Consider the following 23,971-nt stretch of genomic DNA (forward strand, 5'->3'; position numbering starts at 1 on the left):
CCCCTCTCATTTGTAAATACTGAAGAAAAATACTTGTTCAAGACCTCTCCTATCTCTTCAGACTCAATACACAATCTCCCGCTACTGTCCTTAATCGGACCTACTCTCACTCTAGTCATTCTCATATTTCTCACGTATGTGTAAAAGGCCTTGGGGTTTTCCTTGATCCTACCCGCCAAAGATTTTTCATGCCCTCTCTTAGCTCTCCTAATCCCTTTCTTCAGTTCCCTCCTGGCTATCTTGTATCCCTCCAGCGCACTGTCTGAACCTTGTTTCTTCAGCCTTACATAAGTCTCCTTCTTCCTCTTAACAAGACATTCAACCTCTCTTGTCAACCATGGTTCCCTCACTCGACCATCTCTTCCCTGCCTGACAGGGACATACATATCAAAGACACGCAGTACCTGATCCTTGAACAAGTTCCACATTTCACTTGTGTCCTTCCCTGACAGCCTATGTTCCCAACTTCTGCACTTCAATTCTTGTCTGACAGCATTGTATTTACCCTTCCCCCAATTATAAACCTTGCCCTGTTGCTCGCACCTATCCCTCTCCATTACTAAAGTGAAAGTCACAGAATTGTGGTCACTACCTCCAAAATGCTCCCCCACTAACAAATCTATCACCTGCCCTGGTTCATTACCAAGTACTAAATCCAATATGGCCTCCCCTCTGGTCGGACAATCTACATACTGTGTTAGAAAAGCTTCCTGGACACACTGCACAAACACTACCCCATCCAAACTATTTGATCTAAAGAGTTTCCACTCAATGTTTGGGAAGTTGAAGTCGCCCATGACTACTACCCTGTGACTTCTGCACCTTTCCAGAATCTGTTTCCCAATCTGTTCCTCCACATCTCTGCTGCTATTGGGGGGCCTATAGAACACTCCCAACAAGGTGACTGCTCCTTTCCTATTTCTAACTTCAACCCATATTACCTCAGTAGGCAGATCCCCCTCGAACTGCCTTTCTGCAGCTGTTATACTATCTCTAATTAACAATGCCACCCCCCCCACCTCTTTTACCACCCTCCCTTGATGATAGATTCCAGCAACTTCCCTACTACCGAAGTTAAGCTCACTGGCCTATAATTACCCACTTTCTGCCTACTTCCTTTTTTAAACAGTGGTGTCACGTTTGCTAATTTCCAATCCACCGGGACCACGTCAGAGTCTAGTGAATTTTGGTAAATTATCACTCGTGCATTTGCAATTTCCCTAGCCATCTGTATTTTAAATTCCACTATATTGTGATCGCTCCTTCCGAGAGGATCCCTAACTAGGAGATTATTAATCAATCCTGTCTCATTACACAGGACCAGATCTAGGACCGCTTGTTCCCTCGTAGGTTCCATTACATACTGTTCTAGGAAACGATCGCAAATACATTCTATAAACTCCTCAAGGCTGCCTTGACCGACCTGGTTAAACCATGCCGATATGTAGATTAAAATCCCCCATGATAACTGCTGCACCATTTCTACATGCATCAGTTATTTCTTTTTTTATTGCCTGCCCCACCATAATGTTACTATTTGGTGGCCGATAGACTACTCCTATCAGTGACTTTTTCGCCTTACTATTCCTGATTTCCAACCAAATGGATTCAACCTTATCCTCCATAGCACCAATGTCATCCCTTACTATTGCCCAGATGCCATCCTTAAATAACAGAGCTACACCACCTCCTTCACCATCCACTCTGTCCTTCCAAATAATTTTGATACCCTCGGATATTTAACTCTCAGTCATGACCATCCTTTAACCATGTTTCAGTAAAGGCCACTAAATCACAGTCATTCACCATGATTTGCGCCATCAACTCATTTACCTTATTCTAAATACAACGAGTATTCAGGTAAAATACACATATGTTGGCTTTCATACCTCTGTTTTGAATCTTAACACCTCGATCAGTAACCTCTCGTAAGTTATATTTCCTCTTAACTTTTCTGCTAATTTTCCTTGTCGTTGAACCCATATCTCCAGGTAACAACCTGCTGCGTTGCTTACCATTTATGTTTTTACTTCCCGTTTTATTCCTTTTAGTATTACTGGGCCTATTCACTGAGCTCCCCTCAGTACAAGGTACTGTCGCCCTTTTTGATTTATGCCTATGTCTTCTCTGCCTTACACTTTCCCCCTTAATGCCTTTTGTTTCTATCCTTGTTTACTACCTTCCGACTTCCTGCATCAGTTCCCATCTCCCTGCCACATTAGTTTAAACCCTCCCCAACAGCTCTAGCAAACACCCCCTGCCCCCCCCCCCCCCCCCCCCCCCCCCCCCCCCCCCCCCCCCTAGGACACCGGTCCTAATCCTGCCCAGGTGCAGATTGTCTGGTTTATACTGATCCCACCTCCCCCAGAACTGGTTCCAATACCCCAGGAATTTGAATCCCTCCCTCTTGCACCATCTCTCGAGCCATGCATTCATTCTATCTATCCTGACATTCCTACTCTGACTAGCTCGTGGCACTGGTAGCAATCCTGAGATTACTACCTTTGAGGTCCTACTTTTTACTTTAACTCCTAACTCCCTGAATTCAGCTTGTAGGACCTCATCCCGTTTTTTACCTATATCGTTGGTGCCTATGTGCACCACGACAGCTGGCTGTTCCCCCCCCCCCCCCCCCCGCCCCCCCAGAATGTCCTGCAGCTGCTCCGAGATATCGTTTACCCTTGCACCAGGGAGGCAACATACCATCCTGCAGTCTCTATTGCGTCTGCAGAACCGCCTGTCTATTCCCCTTACGATTAAGTCCCCTATCACTATAGCCCTGCCATTCTTCTTCCTGCCCTGCTGCACAGCAGAGCCAGCCACGGTGCCATGAACCTGGCTGCTGCTGCGTTCCCCTGGTGAGCCATCTCTCTCAACAGTATCCAAATCTGTTTTTCAGGGAGATGACCGCAGGGGACACCTGCACTGCCTTCCTACTCTTGCTCTGTCTTTTGGTCACCCATTTTCTATCTCCCTCAGTAACTTTCACCTGCGGTGTGACCAACTCGCTAAACATGCTATCCACGACATCCTCAGCGGATGCTCCAAAGTGAGTCCATCCGCAGCTCCAAAGCCGTCAAGGGGTCTAACAGGAGCTGCAATTGGCCACGCTTCTTGCACATGAAGGAGCCAGGGACAGTGGATGTGTCCCTGAGCTCCCACATTGCACACAAGGATCATGACACGGGATCTCCTGCCATGTCTTAAACCTTAGGTTAACTTACACAACTACAATCCCAAAAAAACGAAAGAAAAAAATAAATAAGACAATGAAAAGAAAAACTACTTACCAGTCACTTACCAGGGTTAAAAAGCAGGCCCCCCCCCCCCCCCCCAGCTTCGAATTCCCACCTAGCTTCAAATTCCCAAACTCACTCTGTGCTGTGTCTCACTCAGGCTGTGTCGTCTCTGGCTCACTGGGAGAACATGTGATGCAATTGATTGAACCAATTTATTGGCTGAGCTATTTTAGCCACCAGGTTAGGTTGGAGAAGCTGGGGTTCTACCTGGAACAAGGGAAATATAGAAGGGAGATTTGATAGAGGAGTACAAGATTATGACAGATTTAGATAAGATAAACAAGCAATAACTGCTCCCATTAGCTGGTGGTATTGGGGGTATACAGATTTAAGGTTTAGGGCAAGAAATTAAGGGGAAATATGCGGAAGAACATTAAATGCAGTGAGAGGGAATGACCTGGAGCTGGTTGCCTATGAAGATCATTAGAAGCAGATATGATCAATTATTGCAAAAGGAAATTGGATAGGCAGTTGAGGAATATAAACTTACACGGCTGCAGGGATAGAATGGGTAAATAGGACTGACCAGCGGGCTTTACACAGAGCCAGCATGGTCAAATTGCCTCATTTTATGACACCTCCTACCTGGGGTAATTCTCTTCATTGACTTTAAAGTGGGCCAAGGCTCCAACTACAGGCAAGTGCCAAGTTGAAACGTAAGTTGTGACCCGATGAAGTTATCAGTGCTTCAATGTTATTTTTATTGGAGTTTGTGAAGGCTGCCCTGGTGAGAAAGTGGTTGGGAAACAGCACAATGTACATATGATGAAACCAAGGAAAAATAGTTCCCATCAGCTTCGGCAGGAGATAAAGTAAATAAATGAAATGAGAGCCAGCCATTAAGATCAGTCAGGCCTCGTTTTTAGCACACTTTCTGGGTGCATCACCTACCTTTCCTGTTCAGAGTTAAAACCACCGTCTTCACCTCTGCATTAGCATGGTCGCATGGTCTTCCTCTATTATTGCAGCACAGTGAGCATTATTCATTTCTGATCAGCAGTGACAATTAGTGGGCTATTCAATAAGAGAGAACATTGGACCCAAAATTGATCCTGTCATTATGCAATCACCTTGTGCACTTGCAATAAGAGTTGGAAGACAATCAATTAGGGGCAGCAGGGTAGCATGGTGGTTAGCATAAATGCTTCACAGCTCCAGGGTCCCAGGTTCGATTCCCGGCTGGGTCACTGTCTGTGTGGAGTCTGCACGTCCTCCCCCTGTGTGCGTGGGTTTCCTCCGGGTGCTCCGGTTTCCTCCCACAGTCCAAAGATGTGCGGGTTAGGTGGATTGGCCATGCTAAATTGCCCGTAGTGTCCTAATAAAAGTAAGGTTAAGGGGGATGTTGTTGGGTTACGGGTATAGGGTGGATACGTGGGTTTGAGTAGGGTGATCATGGCTCGGCACAACATTGAGGGCTGAAGGGCCTGTTCTGTGCTGTACTGTTCTATGTTCTATGTAATTATGAGCAGGTCCCTTTGCAAATTTCCCACCAGCTAACCCAACAATGTTGAGGAAAAATTGTGGCCTGTAACTTTCTTTCAGGTCATTGACTTCAGTCGCTGGAACCCCACACATATGTGGCACGACGACCTGGAAGTGCGGACCCACGGCATGCACACTGGAAGCGTGCGGCATTCAAACTCCCAGCTGGCTTTTTATTGACAGTTTGAACTCCTGCGCTGTGCTGGACCTGCTGAACTAGAAATCCAGGGATATCACTAACTTTTCCCCAATGTTAGGTATGTTTTTACACCTTTTTATTAGCAGTTTTATTTCTTGGTCCAGGATCATCGCGCAGAGGCAGGAGACATCGGGAGTCATTTTTTGGTAGGTTATATTAGTGTTTAGCGTTTAGAAATATGTTTAAAATGTAAATAAAGTGAAAAGAAGATATAAATTTTTTTAACTTTGGTTTGTCATGAGGATATTATTCCATTACAGGAACTATAATGGATGGAATGCAGTGATCACTCGCTAACACGTATGATTGTCCACCTAAAATACTTGGTGTTACTGGTCACAGGTTCCGTGGGTCCTTGCGTAGTCTGATCCTGTACCATCATCTTCAATCACACACTTTTGCAGGAGTTTCCAAAAGGTGGGATCGGCCCTTTGATGCTAGGTCACGAATATTCCTTTCTCAGGCTGCTGTTCCAGGCTTCCTCTTGCCGAATGGTGTTCTCAAAGAATTGTGTCCCTTCAATCAGGAGGTCCCTCCAAGTAGGTTGCTTCTTTTTTTTTAACGAACATTTTATTAAGGCATTTCTGGTTTTATAACAAAAGATATAAATACAAATGTAAACATAATTCAGTGCATGACACCTCCCCAACCAAGAACCATACCCTGCCAACTTGGCCTATACACACACTCCCCAGGTCCCTCCATCTCTCCCCGCAAGTAGGTCTCTTCTGGGCAGACGTCTCCCAGGCATTGACGTTTCTGATACATTTCTTGAGGTAAGCCTTCAAGGTGTCTCTGAAGAGCTTCCTTTGTCCTCCTCATGTTCAGTGTCCTTCCTTGAGCTGGGTGAAGAAGATTTGCTTTGGCAGTTGGGACTCTGATGTCGTAAGCATATGGATGCCCTGCGGAGATGGTTTCGAATGATCATGGCCTCGATACTGGTGCCATTGACTTCTTCAAGGACACTAATGTTAGCACACCTGTCCTCCCAGCTGATTCAGTGCTAAAGTACAGTTGTATTTTGCAACGTATTTTAAGCTCTGTTATTTAAGAATCTCCCTGATGTAATGGGCGAGATTCTCCCAAAACGGGAGAAATCGTAAAGCTGGCGTAAAACCCGGGCGGGTTTTACGGCAGCGCGCCCCTTCCCGACGGGGGGCCGATTCTGGTCCCCGGTCGGGGCTAGCAGCCCGACGCCGTAGGCTCCGGCAAGACGGGCTTAACGAAAATCGTTAAGCCCGCTTGCCGGAGTTAGCGCCGGCTGACGCGTCATATGACGTCAGCCGCGCATGCGCAGTTTGGAAGACTCAACCCCGCGCATGCGCGGGTGACGTCATCGCGTTTTTGCGCGAAACCCGCGCATGCGCGGGCCGGGTTGCCCCTCAGCCGCCCCGCGAATGGATACTGCGGGGCGGCGGAAGGACAAGTAGTGCGCGGGCAGCGGGCCCGCTGCCCGCGATCGGTGCCCACCGATCGCGGGCCCATGGCACCCTTGGCACGGCCGTGGTACGGCCGTGCCAATCGGTGCCATGGTTATTAATAGCGAGTTTGTGACGCCGTTTTTACGAACGGCAAGACCAGGTGTGTTTGCCGTTCGTAAAAACGGCGGAAAGGGCTGGGACTTCGGCCCATCTAACAGCTGAGAATCGCTGCCGGCCGTAAAAAAACGGCGGCAGCGATTCGGGTCGGGACTACGGCGGGGGGGGGGGGAGAATAGCGGGAGGGCGGCAAAAATGTCGGGAAGGCCCTCCCGCTATTCTCCCACCCGTCGTGGGGGGCGGAGAATTTCGCCCAATGTTTATCCTTACATGCCACAGTGATTACTTCAAATGCTTTAAGAAAGTTTAATGCAAAGGCAAGCCGCCTGTAAGCAAATGTGAATTATCTCTCTGACAGGTATTGCAGAATCCAGTGCAGATTCAAATATATAGTCATGCTTCACCTCCACTGGGGCATCACACTTAAAACTTTGTTTCTTAACGTCCTTGAAGTTCTTTAGAGGCTTGATGTATGTGCAGGGATCATGAAAGAAGATTCAGAATATCATCTCCACCAGGCGACGCAAGATAGAACCATTGTGTTTATGTGGAAACATATTTTATTGACCATTGTGTTGAAGTGAAAAAATATATTTTATTGAAAAAATTTGTACAAGTTGAGGTCATTTTATGTCATCGTTCAGCTGATGACATTTAACATTCAACTGTAGCTGGTTTTAAAGTTTTGTATTTATAAAATTATTTTAATAAATGTTTTCCATTAAACTTTACAAGCTTCGACAAATGTCTTACTGAAACAGCAAAACACAACATTTAGTTATGAGATAATTATAAATGAATAAGATAATTGAAGTAAACAAGGCAGAAATGTAATACAGTAGCACACTGGTTAGCATTGCTGCCTCACAACACCAGGGACCTGTGTTCAATTCGGCCCTTGGGGGGGCAGCACGGTAGCATAGTGGTTAGCACAGTTGCTTCACAGCCACAAAGTCCCAAGTTCGATTCCCGGCTTGGGTCACTGTCTGTGTGGAGTCTGCACAGTGCTCCGAGTGCTCCGGTTTCCTCCCACAGTCCAAAGATGTGCGGATTAGGTGGATTGGCTATACTAAATTGCCCTTAGTGTCCAAAAAGGTTAATTGGGGTTATTGGGTTAAGGGGATGCGGTGGAGTAGGTGTGTGTTTGAGTGGGGTGCTCTTTCCAAGGGCCAGTGCAGAATCGATGGGCCGAATGGTCTCCTTCTGCACTGTAAATTCTATGACTGTGTGGTGTTTGAACATTCTCCCCGTGTCTGCACGGGTCTCCTGGAACCACAGAATAGAAACATAGAGTTCCAACAGTGCAGAAGGAGGCCATTTGGCCCATCGAGTCTGCACCGACCCTCTGAAAGGGGACCCTACCAGGGCCAATTCCCCCACTTTATCCCCGTTACCTCACCTAACCTTTGGATACTAAAGAGTAATTAACATGGCCAATCTACCTAATCTGCACATCTTTGGACTGTGGAAGGAAACCGTAGCACCCGGAGGAAACCCACGCAGATAGAGGAAGAATGTGTGAACTCCACACAGACTCTCCTACAAGGTCAGAATTGAATTTGGGTCCCTGGCACTATGAGGCAGCAGTGCTAACCACTGTGTTCACCATGCTGTTTGTAGGCAATATTCCCATTTAAAGTTTAGTTGCTATGCATGCTCACTTTTGTTTTTTTTGCCCAGCCACACAAATGCATTATTTATCCCAGAACAAGGTCTGAAGAGTACCTTTAACTTGCAACATCATCCTTCTTGTTATTTAATCATTCCTGCACTTCACCCTATCATCCTTCCTCTTTTCCATTTCACACCTCCACCTTTCCCTAGCTGTCTACCAACTTGGGGCAGCGCAGTGGTGAGCACTGCTGCCTCACAGCGCCAGAGATCCGGGTTCAATTATGGCCTTGAGTGACTGTCTGTGTGAAGTTTGCATATTCTCTGCGTGGGTTTCCTCCAGGTACTCCATTTTCCCCCACAGTCCAAAGATGTACAGGTTAGGTGGATTGGCCATGCTGAATTTCCCCTTTGTGTCCAAAGTTAGGTGGGGTTACGGGGATAGGACGTGGGCCTGGGTAGGGTGTTCTTTTGGAGTGTCGGTGCAAATTCGATGGGCCGAATGGCTTTCTTCGGCACTATAGGGATTCTATGATTCTATAAACACAAATCAAAAAAATATCAGATGTTACATGGTCAGCGACAGCAAAAAGTCCTGTGGCGCTTTTAAAATCTTATGGCCATAAACTACGTTAAAACCGAAAACACTTTTAAGCATGCCACACGTAAAATTATACAATAATATATTGCAGATTTAAATAGGTTCACAGATTTAAAACAAAGCCAAACCTATGTTCACTTATAAATAATCAGCTTTAATCATAAAAATAAAAAATACTTTAAAGAATCCATAACCACAGTAATGCCTGTATAAAAGAACAAAAAATGTTTTAAAACTTCGACATACCTTAAATACACTTGTTAAACATGTTGCCTGTTGTCTTCAATATAAATCTGCAGTTTAAATGTGGGCCCTCAATGGGCATTCCCATGCTGACCCTGTCATAAGGGGGCAGGGCTCCACTCCTGCACAGCGTTGGACCCTGCGCAGATAGTCGCGCTGGAGGCCTGAGGCTGCTGCACCAAGTGGAAGGTTCATCGCGATATCCCCAGCGCATGTAAGTGGGCATTTTTTCATTTCAGAATCGGTGGCCCATGGCTTTCCACTGCTAGCGAAAGTTACAGGCTTATACCTTTCCTATCATAGCTCCAGCTGAGATCAACTAACTCAACACATATGGGACTAAATATGAGACCTTCCTGTTCAGGCATATAAAATAAAGGCATTGAGCCACTGGGAAAAATAATCTATATGGCTTAAAAATCATTTTGCTTTATGCCATTTCAAATTACATTGTGAACCTTAAATAGGATGTCAAAGACGTCTGCTTCCAAAACACACTCAATGATGTCTATCTAATCTTCACTGCACCTATTTCTTATATTCTTACACCTAATTAGAGATTAGTGATGCATCTTAGAAGCAGTGTATGTCTGGCAGCATCCCATGGCACTTTGTTACTCTGAGGTAATACATTTAGATAACTACTGTAATATGTTTCATGTCTCATTGATCTTATTGTATGGTTCCTGCATGCCAGTATAATCTTCTGTTGGCAAGTCCAATGTGTACAAATGCAATTTCCATTAGAAAATAATTTGCTCTGAACAACATTAATATTAAGGTAAATTTTTCACATAGGAAAAAAAAAGTCAATTTGTTAAGATGAAACGCATTCAAACCCTGCGGGCTGGATTCTCTGTTCCTGAATCTAAGTGCTGACGGCAACGGAGGATCCGTGAAGTTCCACGTCAGAAAAATTGGCGGCACACCCACGCCGATTCCGCTACCGATGAGGGGCTAGCACCAGTGTCACATGGAAGACCAGCAGAACAGCTGAAAAACTTGGCAGGAATCATTGGGTCTGTGGTGGACACGCGCAGGGCTGGCAAGCTGCAGCTGCGTGTAGACTATACACCCCCACACACACCGATCACGGCCGAAAAGATAACCCGCCCCCCATCCCCCCGGACATCCACAGCCCACCTCCTGCACCCCCCCCCCCCCCCCCCCCCCCCCTGGCAGAAACCCCCCGACCAGCAGCACAAATGTCGGCAAAGAATGGCGGTGCTGGACATTGTCTGTACACCCTCTCCCTTTGTCTTTCTCCGCAGCCACCACACCAGATTCACGATTGTTGAGAGCACACGTGGACCGCGCCATCGGGAACCCAGCCCTTTGGAGGTGAAGCATCGCGGGTGGGCCCGCTAATGAGATGCAAACGCGGTTGCAACTACATGTGGTGTGCGTCGCAATTATGCCAATTTGGAGGGGGCAGAGCATCGCAATTCGGCATCAAGCCGCTGCCTGCCGCGATTTTGGGGTCGGGAGATATTCTCCGCCCGATTTCAGCATTGGTCAATGAAGAATCCCACCCTGTAGCTTTTAGCTACGATATGATTTCAAATTGTGCTTCATATTTTAAAGGTAAACCTATGTAAATGGCTACAATAAGCTAACTAAGATGACAAAAAGCTGTAAACCAAGAAGTAACATGCCATTGTGTCAACGTTGGAATGTTTTTAAGCCACCTTTTGTTTAATGATCTGTTAATATTAAAAATATTTTTATTCAACAAATTTTCAAGCTTTACAATTCACAACAACCCCTCAAACCCCCCAGCCCAACCAAACCCCCTCCCCCAAAAGTCAACCGTAACCATTTCCCGAAAGTGCGTGATAGACCAACCCCAACAATCGCAGAGCTCAACACGCCCCATTAGAGCAAATTTCACCTTTCCCAGTCCAGCAGGTACCCCCGCCACGCTGAGGCACAGGGTGGAGAAGCTGACCTTCAACCCAAGGATATGTATAGTAAAGGGTTAATATCTGAATCTATGTGTAAATCAAACACTAGAGGGCGATACTAATTCACTGTATATAAGACAGCATCTCTAATAATAATAATAATTGCCTTATTGTCACAAGTAGGCTTCAATGAAGTTACTGTGAAAAGCCCCTCGTTGCCACATTCCGGTGCCTGTTTGGGGAGGCCGGTACAGGAATTGAACCCGCGCTGCTGCCTTGTTTTGCATTACAAGCCAGCTGTTTAGTCCACTGTGCTAAATCAGCCCCTAGCAATTCTGGGAGAAGCTGAAGATACCATGGAGAGAGCAGAGTGAAAGTTGAATAGAGATATATAGCCTGAGGTCAAGTCATAGTTTAGTTTAGTAGTTAGATAGAATATACTGTAGTACAGATTCAATATCATTTGTTTATTATCTATAACTCAGTAGAGTGTGAGAACTTCATTTAATCTGAAGTGTAATAATAAATTAGTTTGATTCAATCTTTTGATTGGTATATTCTTTGTCAACACTACGTCGGGCGATCTGGAGGAATGTGCAAAGAATACAACATATTACCAGTCATGGTAATATAACACTGCCTACGAGCAATCAGCGAGGCAAAAACATCTGTACATGCTCCCGCCTGCCGCTCCGACTGGTCTGACACCCTGAATATTGCTCCTAGGGCCCAGGTTTCATGTCCACACACAGGACCCCTGTGATGGTGCTGAACACCGTTCTCCAGAATCTTTCCAGCTTTGGGCAGGACCAAAATATATGTATATGATTCGCCGGGCCCCTTCCACATCGTTCACAGACATCCTCCGCCCCTTTGAACAGCTGGCTCATCCCAGACTTTGTGAGGTGTGCCCTGTACACTACCTTCAGCTTTATCCGCCCCAGCCTCGTGCACGAAGTCGAGGCATTGACCCTTCACAGCACCTCACACCACAAATCCTCCTCCAGCATCACCCGCAACCCTTCCTCCCATTTTTCCTTAACCCCCCTCCAAGGAGACCCCATCCTTTCCAAAATTCTCCCATAAATCGCCGAGATAACACCCCCTCTCCAACCCTCCCGCTGACAGCACTGCCTTCAACAATGAGTTGGCAGGCGCTATCGGGGAAGGTCGGCAAGACCTTCCTTGGAAAGTCCCGCACCTACATATACCTGAAGCTTTCGTCCCGTGCCAGCCCAAACCTCTTGCCCAACTCCTCCAAACTCGCAAATCGCCCTCCCAAGAACAGATGCTTCATTTCCTTAATCCCCCTCTCTTCCCATCCCTCAAACCTCACATCCATCCTCCCCGGCTTGACCCATGATTCCCCCCTAATGGGTATCCCCCGACCCGGCTAAAATGCTGCCTAAACTGCCTCCAGATCTTCAATGTGGCAACCATCACAGGACTCACCGAATACTTCCCTGGGACATCGGGAGCTGCGCCATTGCCAGCACTCGCAAGCCGCCCCCCTGCAAGAGCCCACCTCCATCCTCACCCACAAAACCCCCCTCCCCCACCCCAATCCCACATCTTCTCTGCATTTGCTGCCCAATTATAATGAAAATGAAAATTGCTTATTGTCACGAGTAGGCTTCAAATGAAGTTACTGTGAAAAGCCCCTAGTTGCCACATTCCGGCACCTGTTCGGGGAGGCTGTTACAGGAATTGAACCGTGCTGCTGGCCTGCTTGATCTGCTTTCAAAGCCAGCGATTTAGCCCTGTGCTAAACAGCCCCTTAATACATCACATTTGGGAGGCCTAACCCCCTCCAGCCTGCCATCCCTTCTGCAGTATCACCTTCCTAATCCTAGCCACCTTCCCCGAGCAAACAAATGAGGAGATCAGCCTGTCAACCCCCCTAAAAAATGCCTTGGGTAAAAAGATTGGCAGGCATTGAAACAAGAACAGCAATCGTGGCAAAGCATTCATCGTTACTGCCTGCACTGGCCCACCAACGACAGTGGGAGATTGTCCCACCTCAGCAAATCAGCCTTCACCCTCCCCACCAAGCTAAGGAAATTAAACTTCCAAAGCCCTGCCCAACCCAGGTAACCTGCACGCGCAGGTACCTAAAGTGAGACGCCGCCAGGCAAAATTGCCCCCCCCCCCCCCCCCCCCCCCCCCCCCCCCCCCCACCCCACCTCAGCTCCCACTCCTGGAGGGAAGATCACAAAGTACTCGCTTTTCCCTAAATTCAGTTTGTACCCTGAAAACGTCCCAAATCTCTGGAGCAACCCCAGTATACAACTGAAGAACTCGTCACCGAGATATACAGCACCAAGTCATCTGCATATAAGGACACCCTATGTTCCAGCCCCCCACCCTCCCAACCCGCCCCGACAATCCCCTTCCACAACCTAAGCTCTTCAGTGCAATGGCCAAGGGCTTGAGAGCCAATGCAAACAGAAGGGTGGACATGGGGCATACCTGCCTCGTACCCCAGTGCAATGCAACATGCCCTGAGCTCATTCTATTTGTGCACACGCTCGTCATCGGCTCCTTATATCGAAGATGAACTCACACAGCAAACTTCGGCCAATGCCAAATTTCTCCAATACTGCAATCAAATGACTCACCTCCACCCGATCAAATGTCTTCTCCGCATCCAACACCACCACCGCCTCCATCTTCCTTCCCTCTGCTGGAAAAAACACTACATTCAACAGCCTCCTCACATTCGAGGACAACTGTCTTCCCTTTACGAACCTAGTCTGGTCCTCCCCAATCACCTTTGGAAGGCATCCCTCGAACATTAACGTCAACACCTTTGCAAATATCTTGGTGTCTACATTCAGCAGAGACATGTGCCTATATGACCCACATTTCACCAGATCATTGTCCTTCTTAAGCAACAATGAGATGGATACCTGCCTCATCATCTGCGGCAAGACACTCCTGACCATCGTGTCCTCAAACATTCCTACGGTTAACGGCGCCAGCCTATCCTTAAAGATTCTAGAAAATTTGAATGGGAATTCATTGGGCTCTGCCATCTTCCCTGCCTGCATCCTCCCAATCACCACCTTCACCTCCTGCTCCCTCATCGGCTCCTCCAACCCCTCCCTCTCCGCCTCCCCCAAGCTCCGGCATTCTAGCCCACCCAAAAACACTCCTCCTCTGGTGGCTTCGACTTACACAGGTCCCTATCGAACTCCTCAAACACCTTATTAATCTGTTCCGGAGCCACCACCAACTCCCTGTCTTGTCCCATACCCGAACCATCTCCCTCGCTGTGGCCTCCCTACGGAGCTGACCTGCCAACATCCGCCCTGCCTTCTCCCCTTACTCATAAACAGCCCCCGGCACCCTTCTCAGCTTAAGCACCGCTTTCCCCATGGACAATAGGTCAAAGCTTACCTGCAACTCCTTCCTTTTTGCCAGAAGACCCGGGTCCAGGTCCCTCACGTACCTCCCATCCAAATCCAAAATCTCTTTTATCAGTCATTGGTGTTCCTCCCTCTCCTCCCTATCCACCATAGCCCTAAACAAGATCACGTCCCCTATCACCGTCAGAGCCTCCCAGACCACTAACCGTGAGAGCTCCCCTGTGCGAGTAAACACCACATACTCCTCAATCACATTCTCTCTCTTGTCACAGAAGCTCTGATCTGCCAGTAATCCCACATCCATTTTCCCCCAAGCCTCTGGGCTGCCCCACTTCTTCAAAACTGCATCCATCCAAAGTGGAGCTTGATCGGAGATCACAATTGCTAAATATTCAGACCTCTTAACTCCAGCCAACAGCGCCTTTACCACCACAAAACAGACAATCTTTGAAAACACTTTGTGTACCGGGGAGAAAAATAAATACGTTCGATCCCTTGGGTGTAAAATGCTCCACAGGTCCGCTCCCCTCCATCTCCCTCAAGAGCCCTTCCAACACCTCCCCTCCCCCCCCCCTCCCCCCCCCCCCCCCCAACACCACCTGATTGGGGCAGCGAGCGTGACCAGGACCTGTCCACTTTCGGTTCCAGAAGCAGGAATGAAAGTGACTTCCGTTCAGGGGTGGAAAGGCTGGCCATGTGCAATCTCACCCTGTTCAACTCATTCTGTATGTATCTGTGAGGAGCACGTTGAATCTTGTGGGAAGTGAAGGCAGGAAGTCACTGTCCCCTCCCTTACCTCATGGGGTCGAAGTTTCTGGTGCCATATTTAAAGGGCATCTGGACAGCGATTCATTCGCTGTAAACCAGGAGCTCCAGATTGTGTATCTATCAGAATGTTGCAGAGAAGATAATGTGCAGTCCAACAGTTCAGCAATACCTCCTGTGGAGATATGCATGTGCACAGTAAATATACATAGATATCTATTAAAATAGTGACACAAACTCCAACCAGCAGGTGGCGATAGAGATTCACCATGTGACTCAAGATATCCGGCATATGGTAGTAAGTCGTATTACAAGATAGTCACATTAGAAGTAGCTCCAGGAGAATTTATTTATTTGTTACCATTTGTATCAGAGTTTGTCAGTTATCTTTCCATTTGTTCATTTTGTTAATAAGCTATCTTACTAGATAGATGCTCTCTGTGCATCTGTTCAATGGCCACAACACAGAACATAACATGGTACCAAGAGTGTAGAACAATTGAAGATAACAACGGAGAAGACTGGACGAAACAGGCCAAAGAAAGAAAAAATAAAATTCTCCCATCTACCCGGTAAACTACGGGCAACTGGAACTCAATGCACGGAAAGACTGCAAAGTTAGAGATGGAAGGTCTGAAGGTACCTCACCAGCTTCAAGTCACTAGTACTGTAGACGAGAATTGGCGTGTTTTTAAGCAGCAATTCAGACTCTATGTTGCAGCTCTTATCCTGCAGACATAGCCTGATGAGAGGTGTATTGCGTTGCTGCTCATGGTAGCAGGTCATCAAGCAATAGAAATTTATAATACTTCCATGTTCGAGAGCAAAACAGAGAGCAAGAACTTCGATGAAGGAATAAAATACTTTGATCGACATTGCTCCTGGAAGAAAAATGAAACTTTTGAATATTATATACTTCGTATGTGTACCCAAAAGGCAGGGGAATATTTTGATCATTTTCAAACCGACTTGTGGTTGTAGACGCAGTCGTACAATTTTAGTACGTTAAAGTTGTCGATGATCCGCGATTAGATAGTGTTCGAGATATCGAATGACAAGGTTCATGAGAGGCTTTGAGGGAAGAAAAGCTTCAATTAGAAAACACTATTAAGATTTGTAATGCAAGTGAGCTAGCTGCACAGCAGATTAGTACGCTCAACCTGAAACATTTTGGCGCCAATCTGGAAGAACATGTGACGCAGTTGAATAAGTAATGCGCTCTCAGTGAGGGTGGCCATTTTAAGTGGCTGACCGGGTCCGCCATTTTATGCCAGTGATGCGGCAAACAACATGGGCCACGACAATGTCCAGGGTTTGGGAAGGTGTGCTACAAGTGTGGCAGAAGAAATCATTTTGCGAAGCAATGTTTTTCATGTCCAGCAGTGGGACAAACAGGATCAGTCAGTGCGATTGATGAAACGTCCATTGAAAACCTGTTTTTCACTGATCTGATTTTAATTAAGGGCACGATGAGTCCGAATACATAGAGTGAAGAAGTCTTACTGCCCAGTTACAGCAAAAGTGATGGTGATGCTGATACCATCGAAGACAGATGGACAATTCCATTGACGCTGAATGACACATTGATCAAATGCAGGCTCAACAAGGGAGCAAGGACCAACCTTTTCAGTTTATCCGATTTGAACGGGCTGCGAGTTAAACCGAAAGACTACTGAAAAGTTATATTGGGAATTGATGTGTTGGGTACTCTGGATCTGTGGAGACTGCGTTTACCTTAGCAGTAACATAGACAGGCTACCAACACTTGTAATAGTACAACACTATTTTATTAAGCTAAGAACTGTTGAACATACTTGCACTGTGGGTCGGCACTATGTTAGATTAACTGAAGACCTATGCCTATTCTGACCAGTCTAAACTGTTAGCACATGGTGAAGGTTTGTGCGACTAGCTGTGAGCTCTGACCTTCTCAGAGGCTGCATCCCGAATTAGCGGGAAAACTAGTGCCCTCTGGTTTTATAGTGAGCGTGCCCTAACTGGTGATTGGATGCTGTATTGTGTGTGTTGATTGGTCTTGCAGTGTGTCAGTCAGTGTGTGTCTCTGCACCATTATATACTGATGTGTATATTATGACAGGAATGAGATTGTGACGTGAGGCGCATGCGAGCTCGAAGCATGGATACACAACAGAAGTCACATCATAACATTTTCCATTGTGGACACGGGGCCATCATAGGAACGGAGGCCTGTGAGGCACTGAACATAGTTGAGCGGCTGTACATTTCAGACAGTGCTCAGACAGAGGATCATTGCGACTGCCAATGAGATACAATGGCACAGTTACCTGCTGAGATAAAAGCAAAAGTCAAAGTGGAGGAAGATAAACCAGACGAAGAGATGGAGGAGCCAAAGGGAATTCCTGAATTCTGGTTGATGGTCTTCAAAAATGTGGATTTGCTCAATGACATGACATAAGAGCATGATGAGCCCATCCTAAAGCATTTACAAGATGTAAACGTAAAATTTTCAGCCAATGAGCTTTACTCTGAAGTTTAAGTGTGAGCCAAATGAGTATTTCACAAATGTGGTAGTGACAAAAACGTACCACATGCACTCGCAGCCTGATGAGTCAGATTTTCTCTTCTTTGATGAACCAAAAATCACGGGATGCACAGGGTGCCAGATCAACTGAAAGAAAGAAAATAAATGTCACATTGTAAACCATTAAAACGAGGCAGAAGCATAAGGGTTGGGGTACTCGTGAAACAGTTACGAAAACTGTACCAAATGACTCCTCAATTTCTTTAGTCCTCCTGAAGTTCCAGAGCATGGAGAGCGGAATAAAGATTTTGCAGCAAGATTCACTGCTAACTTTGAACTTGGTCATTTCTTGCATGAACACATAGTTCCACGAGCAATGTTATACTTCACAGGAGAAGCCATTGCAGACAATGATGATGATTACGATGATGAAAGTGAAAAATCAGATGATCAGCCAGAAGAGGAAGTCTACTAAAATCTATTCGGTTTATTTGGCAGTAGTGACGAGGTGATCACAAGCAGCACCCAAGCTACGTAGGATAACGACAAGTCTGAAAGCTCTAAGATGGCGTGTGCAGAGGCTGAAATTGAGATTGCAATATCAGATAAATCAGGTGAGAAAAATCAACTGCGAACAGCCAACTGGTAAGTGAAGAAATAATCCCTATTTTGGAGAAATTAGCTCCATCTATTGCCCACGAAATTGTTCCTACAGTGGATTCCCCAATATCTGAGACCAGTCCACCAAAAGACTTGCAGAAAGAACGGATGAATACATCTTTGCGCAGTTCTCCAACAAAAGATGAAGCATGTATTGCCATAACAGATGAGGAGGAGCCACTAATTGAGGCTAAAACACAAAGTGAAGGAGCAATGCCTAATGTTGAGACATTGATTTAGCCAAGATACCGGAATGAGGGTTTGCAGATCATTCCTGAAGTCGCAAACTTGCCTGCAACTTTAAAAGTGTTCAAATCTTATGCCGACATTGGATGCCTCACCAGTTGATGAGCATGCAGTACAGCGCAAGCACCATTGATAAACCAAAACTCTTCAATCCCGCAAAGGCTCCAGAATCAACTATTGCGGCAGAAGAGACAGAATCATAGTTCGTTAGTTATCTTTCCACATGTTCATTTTGTTCATAAAGTATCTTACTAGTCAAAGAACTAGATGTTCTGTGTGCATCTTTACAGTGGCTACAACACAGAACATAACACCTCACTGCAGGTTCTCCACATTGTGTATCTTTCAGAATGTCACAGAGGAGACAATGTGTGGTCCCATGGTTCAGCAATGCCTCCTGACAGGTTCTCCTCCAGGAAATTCAGGAAAGACTAAAGGTCCTCTTTCCCATAAATGACAGCAGGCAGCCCTCATGCCTGACCAAGGTGGCCTAGGAAGAGATCACAGAGGTGGATTGCATCAGTTGGGGCCCATTCCAGAACCGGTATGCAGTACAAGAAAAGGATGAATGATCATGGGCCTGTTGGGGGAGTTTGGGGCGTTCTCAGGATGTAAGGTAAACGTTGGGAAAGGTGAAGTGTTCCCAGTGAATGAGCTGGGTCGGTGAGCCAATCTAGGGGGTTTACCACTTAAGGTAGCCAGAGATAGGTTTAGATTCCTGGGGATTCAGGTAGCCAGGGAATGGGCGATGCTGCATAAATAAAATCTAACAAAGCTAGTGGAGGAGCTCAGGGAGGATCTGAATAGGTGGGACACACTGCACTTGACTCTGGCAGGGAGGGTCCAAGTGGTGAAGATGAATATTTTGCCGAGGTTCCGTTCATATTCCAGACACTTCCAATCTTTGAAGGCCTTCTTTCGAAAACTGGATATGATTATCTCAGACTTTGTATGGGCAGGGAAGGTGCCAAAGGTTAAGAGGACCCTGTTACAGAGACAGAGGTAGGAGGAAGGGTTGGCATTGCCAAACCTGCTGCATTATTACTGGGTAGAGAACGTGGAGAAGGTGAGGGGGTGGTGGGAAGGAGAAGGGGCAGAATGGGTTAGGATGGAGGAAAAATCCTGTGGGGTCCAGCTTGAGGGCATGGTGATGGTTTCATTGCCAATGGTGCCAAGGAAAATAAGGAGAGCTCAGTGGTGCAGTCCACAGTAAAGGTCTGGAACCAGTTAATAATAATAATCTTTATTGTCACAAGTAGGCTTAAATTAACATTGCAATGAAGTTACTGTGAAAAGCCTCTAGTCGCCACATTCCGCCGCCTGTTTGGGTACACTGAGGGAGAATTCAGAATATCCAATTCACCTAACAGCACGTCTTTCGGGACTTGTGGGAGGAAACTGGAGCACCCGGAGGAAACCCATGCAGACATGGGGAGAATGTGCAGACTCCGCACAGACAGTGACCCAAACCAGGAATCATACCTGGGACTCTGCGCTACCCACTGCGCTACAGTACTGCATTATTAATACTACTTATTAAAGCTCGACCACTTATTCCTTTAGGAAACAATAGTCTAGTAATCTACAATCTATACTCAACTAAAACTAGTCTCCACACTTACACTCTCTCCACCTCTCTCCCAGAAGCCTGAGAGTCAGAGGTTTATATAGTTCTGCATCTAGCTCCATCTAGTGGTTAATTATGATATGACATTAACTCTTTGTATTCTGAACATTTCACATAATGCCACAGTACCAGCAAGAAAAGGGGGAGTAAAAGAAGCTAACCAACCCAGAGCTCTAGGTCCAATGCCACCTCTGAGGAGAATGACTCAGAATTCTCAGAGGGTGACTATCAAGGTGTTCACCTGCAGAATCCATCGCACAGAGGCATTGCCCTTGGTGGGTGCAGGCTCTAGAATAGGCCTCGGGATTGCAATCTGGTGAGCACATCACAGACATTGGACCGCAGCTGATGGAAGAAATGAATGCCAAGGCCACTGACACTCTGAGGACTGCTGAAGACTTGGCCCCTGCCCAGCCCAATACAGATGAACAGCATTTGGACTTGGTCTTAAGAGACCTGTTGGAGATGCAGAGGCAGGGAGGGATCAACAGGCAGAGATGCCAGACGCCATGCACAGATTGGACTGAAGGCTGGAGGAATACGTCTACATTCTGTCTGCTGTTGTGGTCAAGGCCCGCAAGCACTTAGCTGCCTGGATGGAAAGGATGACAGCTGCCTTGGAGACTCAGGCCCAGCAGAATGCACAGTGGCTGCTGGATATGCCAGCACTGGGGAGATGTGGCCCTTAATTGGCCACTTATTGGCTCAAGAGGGCTCTGGATAGACAGCTTGTTAGTCAGTTTTCTTGATGCTGGAGAAACAGCATAGGGTAGGAAGATGTTGTGCACATCACCCATGCCTTTTTGCCAGCCTTTCCACCAGTCCTCAAAGGCTTGTGAAATTCCGCCCAAAATCTGTCAACACTGTTGGTAAATGTGCCCATCAAAATCACCTTTCAGGAAGTAAGTGATCAGTGCCAATGTCAATTCTTTAAAATTGTTTCTCGTTGATGTACATCATTTGATAACAATTGATGGTAAATGCACTCTTTATCTTCAGTGAGTAGTACTGTAGGTCATTAGAGTACTGATGAATGTGTCATTCCAGTTGTTACATTAAAGTTTCTCATCACCTCTCCTTTGAAAGCATCTTTAAGCATGTTGTTTCTGATAGCAATGAACAAAATCATATTAAAAAATATTGAATTGCATGCTGCTATACATTAGTGGTAACTCTAAAACTAATTTCACATTCCATTAATCGAAAGTGTACCTATTTTTAAAACCTATTTTGTTTATTTTTTTTCTATAACTTCCATACTCTTATTTCTAAACATAATCCTGACACCAGGAGACTGACTCCATTGGTATGATAAATAGAACGAGCTGGGTTGTAAAATAGTCAAGAATTGCTGTCTGTTTAGTTGTGTTGACGCAAAGTGAATCCCATCTGCACTAAATTTAAAGTGTTAACATCTGATACATGAGTTCAAGTAACAGGAGGCATGCTATTCTGACCCCATGTTATGAAGTTTTTGGGCTGTATATTTATTTAACTACCAGTTGATATTCTGTCGCATTCTTTGTTATTAAGGGGCAATTTAGAGTGGCCAATCCCCCTACCCTGCACATCTTTGGGTTGTAGGGGTGAGACCCACGCAGACACCGGGAGAATGTGCAAATTCCATACAGACAGTGACCCAGGGCCAGGATCGAACCTGGGTCCTCGGCGCCATGAGGCATCAGTGCTAACCACTGCACCACCATGCTACCCTTCTTCTGACAGATCTTAAATAGTCAAAACCAAGTCCAATGTTCAAGTGAGCCAAATTAGAAGGTTGTGATGTTATCTGGATGCCTGGAAATCAGAAGAAGGACATGGAGAGGGGGAGATGAATGAGGATGACGAGGGGACAAGGGGAAAAGAGTAAATCAAGGCACACCCCAGGATCTCCTGTTGCCCATTTCATTTGGATAAGTTGAGTACAGTAAGCAGGAAATTCAACATTTAAAAAAAATATATTTTAATTAAAGTTTTCATTTTATAAAACATAAAATAAGCATACAAACAAAATACCATTCACAAACCCCTACACTTGAAAAAAACCTAACCAGGTAGATGGATGACTGCCAGATGGGGTAGGCAGGCAGTGCAGGGGTCCCCTATGGCTGCCCCCTATCTAACAAGTACGCCATTTTGGATATTGATGAGGGGGAAGGTTCATCAGGGGACACCAGCAGTGGTGGCCAGAGAAAAGGCACCACGACTAGCCCTGCTGCAGAGACAGGGGATACAAAGCACAGAAATGCAATAGTGGGACGGGATTCAATAGTCAGGGGCACAGATCGGCCCTTTTGTGGACACGAAAAGGACACCAGGCCGGCAGTGTGCTTCCCTGGTGCCCGGGTCTCTGAGCTGGTACAAAGCATCCTAAAATGGAAGGCAAATCAAACAGTGGTCATTGTCCACATTGGCACAAATGGTAGAGGTAGAAAATGTAGTGAGGTCCTGCAATGACAATTTAGGGAGCTAGGTAGAAGATTAAAATCAGGACCTCGAGGGTACTAATCACACAATTACTCCCCGTGCCATGTGCTAGTGAGGCTAGCAACAGGGAAATAGTGCAGTTGAACATGTGGCTAAAGAACTGGCACAGGAGGGAAGGCTTCAGTTTTTTTGATCACTGGGATGTCTTCCAGGGAAGGTAGGGCCTGTACAAGAAGGACGGGTTACACCTGAAATGGAGGGGCAATAATATCCTGGCTGGGAGGATTGTTAGTATTTTTCAGGTAGATTTAAACTAATTTGGCAGGGGGGTGGGAATCAGGACTGTAAGCCAGCAAATGTAGAGACTGGGGATGAGCATGGTACCAGGGTCAGGCTGGCTAAGAGGAAGGGTAGGCTGGGGGAGGTCGAACTCAGTGGTACTGGATGTCTGGAGTGTATCTGTTTCAATGCACGTAGTATAACAGCTAAGACAGATAAACTTAAAGCCTTGATTCACGCGCGGAACTTGGATGTGATTGCAGTAACGGAGACTTGGTTAAAAAAGGGACAGGACTGGCAGCTAAATATTCCAGGATATAGGTGTTTTAGATAAGACAGGGAGGAAGGTAAAATAGGTGGGGGAGTTGCAATACTTGTTAGAGAACATATTACAGCTGTACAGAGGGAGGACACCATGGAAGAATCAAATAACGAGGCACTGTGGGTAGAACTCAGAAACAGGAAGGGGGCAGTCATTATGATGGGGGTATACTACAGGCCTCCCAACAGCCCACGGGAAGTTGAAGAACAGATATGTAAGCAGATTCTGGATAGATATAGATATAATAGGGTCGTTGCAGTGGGAGACTTTAATTCTCCCCATATTGACTGGAAATCCCTTAGGGCTAGGGCTCTGGATGGTGAGGAATTTGTCAAGTGTGTCCAAGAAGGTTTTTTGGAACAATATGTGGATAGTCCGACTAGAGAGGGGGCTATATTGGACCTAGTACGAGGGAACAAGCCCAGCCAGGTCATCAAAGTTGCAGTGGGAGAACATGTCGCGAACAGTGACCACAATTCCGTAAGCTTTCGGATACTCATGGAAAAGGACAAGTGTTGTCATGGGTTAAGGTGCTAAATCCGGGGAGGGCTAACTACAACCAGATTAGGCAGGATTTGGAGGCTATTGTTTGGGAGAGGCTGTTTGAGAGTAAATTCACATTTGGCATGTGGAAGTCTTTTAAGGAGCAGTTGATGGGAATGCAGGACCGGCATGTGCCGGTATAAAGGAAGCAGGATTCGGGAACCATGGATATCCAGGGAAATTGAGAATCTTGTCAAAAGAAAAAAGATGTGTACGTGAGATACAGGCAACTAAAAACAGATGAAGCAGTTGAGGAATACAAGGAAAATAGAAAAGAGCTCAAGCAGGAATTAGGATGGGTCACAAAATATCCTTGGCAGACAGGATTAAGGAGAATCCCAAGGCATTTTCTAT

At 46.2% G+C, this 23,971-nt stretch overlaps 1 long non-coding RNA gene across 1 annotated transcript; it reads left to right on the forward strand.

Moving 5' to 3' along the window:
• The first annotated feature begins 4,773 nt into the window (after nucleotides 1-4,773).
• Nucleotides 4,774-7,249, forward strand: LOC119963734. The gene is made up of 2 exons (XR_005460144.1): nucleotides 4,774-5,519; nucleotides 6,877-7,249. It is a non-coding gene; the product is annotated as an uncharacterized LOC119963734 (long non-coding RNA).
• Nucleotides 7,250-23,971: the final 16,722 nt, after the last annotated feature.

The sequence above is a fragment of the Scyliorhinus canicula genome, chromosome 3 (genome assembly GCF_902713615.1).
Source record: "Scyliorhinus canicula chromosome 3, sScyCan1.1, whole genome shotgun sequence".
Lineage (NCBI taxonomy): Eukaryota > Metazoa > Chordata > Chondrichthyes > Carcharhiniformes > Scyliorhinidae > Scyliorhinus > Scyliorhinus canicula.